Here is a 6,265-nt window from a genome sequence, read left to right as displayed (position 1 = left end):
CGAATACAGTCGATAGTGTAATTGACTTTGCTGACGATCCCCAAGCTCTTAACTTGAATCCAAAAATCTATAAAACAAACAGAGTAAGCTTTTATAGCTTAGTAAGTCATAACCAAATAAACAACCTAATAATATAATCAACTTAATTTAAACTAAACCGAATTACATTATCATTCAACTTCCAAAGCCTTATGGCTTTATACAACCTATTATACCTATACTCATATACTTAAACTCAAAAAAAATCATAATACAGTATCATGAACTAGTACTACTTATTTGGCTGAATATACATGGTCATATTTACACATATCCAAGAATCAATTCCATAATATTCACATCATTTTTCCATAAGGCCGAATATACATACCATAGTCACAAATGTCATTCATTTGCATCACACATATTTTGTAACAAGTAATCAAGTCACATACTTACCTTATTCAAAGTAAACAACAAGTTAATTCATACGTGGCCATTTAGCTCGTTATACACATTTGGTTACAACTTATCTTTTCCTGATGAACCATTCAAAATTGGATAGGACACTCAGATAATCACACATATCATACAATGCCAACGTCCCAGATGTGATCTTACATGTAGTCACATATCGATGTTACTGTCCCAGACAGGGTCTTACTCGCACACATATATCGGAGTCACATGTAAATGCCATGGTCTTACTCGTACACATATACCGGGATCCTATGTCATGACATATGTATCCTAACTATTCCTAAGGTTCATACGGGACTTTCGAATGTCGTAACTCGGTCGAAACGAATGCATGAACAAGGTTACCATGCTTATACACATTTGGCAATAGCATATATAGATTCATATATTTCATTTCAGCATGTATACTTTGTATTTAATAAAAAATTAAGTACGTCTATTTGCTTATAAACTTACCTCGGACGATATAAAACGAAATGGGACAGCTAGTCGACAACTTTCGTTTTCCCCCGATCCAAACCCGATTTCTTTGGTTCTTGATCTAAACATATTCAAATTAAGCTCATTCAAACATATTTTCATTCAATTTAGTTCAAAAACACATAAATGGCAAATTATGATTTTACCCGTGACATTTATACTTTTACAATTTAGTCCCTATTGCACAAAACACAAAATATGCAAAATTTCACTACACTTATGTTAGGCCGAATGTTACCCATATTCCTACAAGTCCATATATTTCATTTATTTCATATTTTAGTCCCTCAAATTATAATTTTTGCAATTTAGTCCTAATTACTCAAAATCATTAAAAACTTCAATACAAAACATGTTAATCTAAAACATATCTTTCATATTTCATCATCAAACAACGAAAATCACAAGCTCTAAATAATGGCACAACTCAAAATATTCATCAAAATTAAAAATTCAAGCATGGGTCTTGAAGATAACTTAGCAACGATCTCAAAAACGTAAAAATTATCAAAAACTGAGCTAAACACGTACCTTGATTGAGCTTAAAAGATGGTCGAACCCTAGCTTCTTTTATTTTTTTCTTATTTTTTTATTTTGGCAAGAAGAAAACATATGAAAGCTTGTTTTTAATTATGGTATGTTATATCATATAATAACATTTTACTTAATTACTTATTTAACCATTACCGTCCACTTTAATTACCGATGGGCTAAATGCAACATAAACCCTCCACATTAAAAGAACAACCACTATTCGAACCTTTTTAAAAATAACCACCAAATTTTCATTTTACGCGATTAAGTCCTTTTATTAAATCGGACAATCAAACGATAAAATTAAATCACGAAAATTTCACACACACAAATTCACACATAATAAACACAGAAAATAATTTTTAAAATATTTTTATGACCCGGATTCATGGTCCCGAAACCACCATTCTGACTAGGTTCTAAATCGGGCTGTTACAAACACGCCCATGTCCTTAGGCCGTGTAACTCTCTGACTATGATGTCATCACGCAAAATGAACCACATAGCTAAGCCACACGCCCGTGTGCTAGGCCGTGCCCTCCACACGGTTGAGACACATGGTCGTGTCTCTGCTCTTGTGACTAACACTTAGGCTAATTTCCAAGCCTTTGTGTTACCTTTAATTTACACAATTCATTACATATATTAAGGACACATATCATAGCATCATTTTAATGATTTAACCTCCTTCAATAAGATATATTCTTAACATTAACATGTCATTATTCACATATTTCGCATACTCGTGCAATATTAAGTCTAGATGCGAACGTCCATAACCATTAATCTTACTATTGCACCACCTTTACTAATAGTCTAGAATTATTCACTTATCATTTGTGTCACTAGACTTTGAGCATTCAAGTTCAATCAACATCATCATCTCTTTTTTTCTTTTTCCTATATCATGCATTTTCTCATAGCAATGAGTGGTTCGATTGGTCATGAAGCATTCATCATACACACATGTTATACACCAACATGCATTTTCAACAAGCATATCCACATCACAAGCATTAGGACTTAACATGAACAAATAGGCTTACAAGCCATAATCATTATAAGCCACATCTCATGGCTATATACAATGAATCATTATAAGCCAATACATTTGGCTACTCATAACAACATCTATCATAAAACTAAGTCCCTATACATGCCACTCACTTGGAATCGCTAGCATATATATATTAATATTCCAAAGATGATGTCTCAATAGTGTGATGCTGCCTTCGATGATCTCTAATCCCGAGCCTACCTGAAAACACTAAGAAAATAGAAAGGAGGGAGTAAGCTTTACACTTAGTAAGCTCGCATGAAAAATAATAAGCAATGTGATCACGTGCTATTTTTAAATTCTTTCTATTTATTCAAAGTCTAGTCAAGCTGTTTTCCTGAGTCACGGTCACTAAATTATTCATATCTGGAGCTACAAGACTCCAAATTGAGAAACATTAATTTTCACTGAAACTAGACTCACATATCTTCTTACCATAAAATTTTCAGAATTTTTGATCAAGCCAATACGTATATTTTATTCCTTAAATTTACCCCTGTTTGGCAGTTCTAACCTCTCTTCACTATGAATTAATTATCTCATAGTACGGAACCCGAATGATGCTTCTGTCTATTTCCCTTGAAAATATACTCATTAAGGATTTTACGCATATAAATTATAACCCATAATAATTTTTTCACAATTTTTAATGATTTTCAAAAGTTAAGACAGGGGAGTCCGAGATCGCTGTAATTCCCCAATTTTCGAGAATTCTGTGAATGTTGGCATAGGTTTAATTATGTTAGTGGGCCTCTAGAAGGCCCAAGCTTAAGATAGAACCCGGCAATTTTAGTTAATTTTTGTTCCATAAGAAAAAGGGGGGTGAAATTATGAAATAGGACCTATGTGAAAATGTTTGAAAATGCTATAGGCTAAATTGAAGTGGCCAAATAAATTGGAGTGCAAAATAGGAGGATTTGCATGACAAACCTCCCATTTTACATGAAGTGGCCAGCCATCATGTTGTTGTAAACAATATGAGCACTTGATATCCATAATTCATGGTACAAATTGATAATGGGTTAGGTAAATGTTCCATGATAATGGATTAGGTAAATATTCCATGATAATGGGTTAGGTAAATGTTCCATGATAATGGGTTAGGTAAATGTTCCATGATGGGCATTTCATGTCTTTTGTATTAAAGAATTAAATAGATGAAATATGAAATTTTATTAAAAGAAAAAGTGGTGAAAAAAATAAAGTTTTGTCCATCTTTGTTCATCATAGCCGAAAGTTAGAGAAGAGAAAGGAGAGGAGAAAGCTCTTGAATGTTTGGTCACTTGGGGAAGAAAATTGAAGGTAAGTTCATGGTAGTTTGCTTCTATCTTGATGTTCATGAGTTCTTCTTGATTCTACCTTAACTCTTGAAGCATATTTTGGTTTTTAGTTGTGTTGTGAGCATTTAGTCATGAATTAAAATGAAGGAAATGGTTGTTGTTTCATGTTCTTTTGATGAAAAATAGAAGATAGGTGAAGTTGAGCCAAACAAATGAGCATGCATGTGCCTTAGATGCTAAGGGGAAAAATCGGCTAACATGTTGTGCTTTAAAATGATGAAATGGAGATTATACTTAAGTAAAATCATAGATATGTGATGATTGATTGGTGATATACATGTTTAAATAACAAGCATGCAAGTTAGGTGTGAAAGAGTGATTTGGTAATAAATCTGCTTGGGACAGCAGCAGTAACGTGACTTTGGAAAATCACCATAAATTGTGGGAGATGAGTTAGAAGCTGCATAAATTATGTAATTAAAGCTTGTTGAGTCTAGTTTCAAATTAAATAAACGAGAACATATTTTGAATTCTGTACAATGAGAAATTTGATTCGTAATGAAGAGTGGCCAGATTAGTCAAACAGTGAAACATGAGAAATTTTAAGAAAAATCTGGTATTGATTGGCCAAACCAAAAATTCTGAAAATTTTATGGATAGAAGATATATGAGTCTATTTTTAGGAAAAATTAACGGCACTTGATTTGGAGTTTCGTAGCTCCAATTATAAATGATTTATTGACTGTTGCTCAGGAAGACAGCTTGCAGTGAAATTATGATTATGTGGTAAACATTGACAAAAATTTGTTAATGAGTTGCTTATTGATTTCTTATAAGCTTACTATGATCTGTAGGTGTGGTTGGCCGAATATTGTAAGGGGTTAATACGTAGTTTGTATTTGAATGGTTAGATTAACGTGTTAGTAATTCAATTGTAGGCCGTTCATGTGTGGATCTCGTCAGCATATCGTCGCAAAAAGGTGTGTAACTAACACCCTCTTATAGACTAGATCGGCACAAGCCGAAAAGCCGAAATGCAGAAAAGCTGGTATTTTGAGATCTTGCGAGTGTGTGAATGCTCATGAGATTAATAGTTTGATGTATATGGTAAATTAAAGTGATAAGACTGCAGAGTGCGCGATTCTGTGCATTTTGATATTTTTGGGCTTAATGGGCAAAAAACGGGATAATGGGCCAACGGGCCCAAATTGGTAAAAAAATGCGGTAAGTGTTTCTGATCGTACGTAAATGGCTATGTTATGTATAAAAACCTTAAAAATAGTTAAATTACTAGAATACCCCTATGTATGCAAAATTACCATTATACCCCTAGGGTTACTTTTGACTGAAAAGCATGACGATCTGATTCTGTATGATGTATGCCATGGTTATATATCTGTTGCATGGGGACTTGGGTTATACTATGGAGGAAGCGTCTTGGTGGCTATGCCACAATTATCTGATTTGGTGGCTCTGCCACATATATCTGTCCTGGTGGCTATGCCACAATTATTCGATCTGGGCGCCACATATATCTGCTCGTGGCTCGCCACAATATTCAGATCTGGTGACTTCGTCACAATATCTGGCAGCCTCGCTGCGATTTCTGTGGTGTGTAGCGGTTGGGTGGGTCGAGTAGTCTCCCCACATGGTGTAAGGCTGGTACGGGGGTGTTATGGATGAATCTGGGTTGGGTTTCTGCATAAACATGTAATATATGTTTTGTTCTGTTATGGGCCTATGGCCTTTATTCTAAATTTCTATTCTGGGCTAAGGCCAACTTATTCTGTTTCTGTGGGTTGAGCTGATTTAGACTATGGTTGGGTTATTTTACACACTGAGTTTCCCCAAACTCACCCCTTTTATTTTCATCCACGCAGGTAATCCCCAACCATAGTGGGCTTGGAGCTGTGAGGGAATTCGGAGTGGCCACCCGTTCTGAAAGTTTGATTTTCTTCTGGTGAACTAGATATCCTTTTAATTACGTTTAAGATTTTGGGCTTTTAAATGTAATAAGGCCGCTTATTTATTTTTGATGGTTTTTATATGTTTTATTAAGATAGGTAATATTTATATTTAACTGTTTAAATTGGATAGCTTTAGGGCGCATTTTCAAAAACAGTAATTGATTTCAAAATAACACGAAAATAAGCAAAGCTTCCGTAATGAAGATATTTTCCAAAATTAATCACTTTTCCTAAAAAGGACTTAATCAAATCAGTTTCTTAGAAATATACATGACGTTAAGGTATGGCAATGGCGGTTTGCATGTCTAGGATTGGATCCGAAGGGAGTTTGGTACTTAAGCAGTCCGATGGACTCACCTTCTCTTTTCCGGTTTCCTACCTGGTGCACAGCTTCCATTCACTTTAACCTATAATGAAATCATCTTTTAAAACACTCAGTAAGTTTTCTTTCTGGAACGGAAATGTTTTGAATGCTTCGATGTGGCATG

The 6,265-nt window shown here is 34.4% G+C and overlaps 1 long non-coding RNA gene across 1 annotated transcript; it reads left to right on the top strand.

Annotated features, from left to right (window-relative positions):
* The first annotated feature begins 3,703 nt into the window (after nt 1-3,703).
* Nucleotides 3,704-5,980, top strand: LOC128290153 (uncharacterized). The gene is made up of 3 exons (XR_008279793.1): nt 3,704-3,832; nt 4,749-4,790; nt 5,691-5,980. It is a non-coding gene; the product is annotated as an uncharacterized LOC128290153 (long non-coding RNA).
* The last annotated feature ends 285 nt before the right edge of the window (nt 5,981-6,265 follow it).

This window comes from Gossypium arboreum, chromosome 3 (assembly GCF_025698485.1).
Source record: "Gossypium arboreum isolate Shixiya-1 chromosome 3, ASM2569848v2, whole genome shotgun sequence".
NCBI classification, from domain to species: Eukaryota; Viridiplantae; Streptophyta; class Magnoliopsida; order Malvales; family Malvaceae; genus Gossypium; species Gossypium arboreum.
The sequence above is the reverse complement of the archived record's forward strand: the minus strand, read 5'-3'. Positions and strand labels throughout refer to the sequence as shown.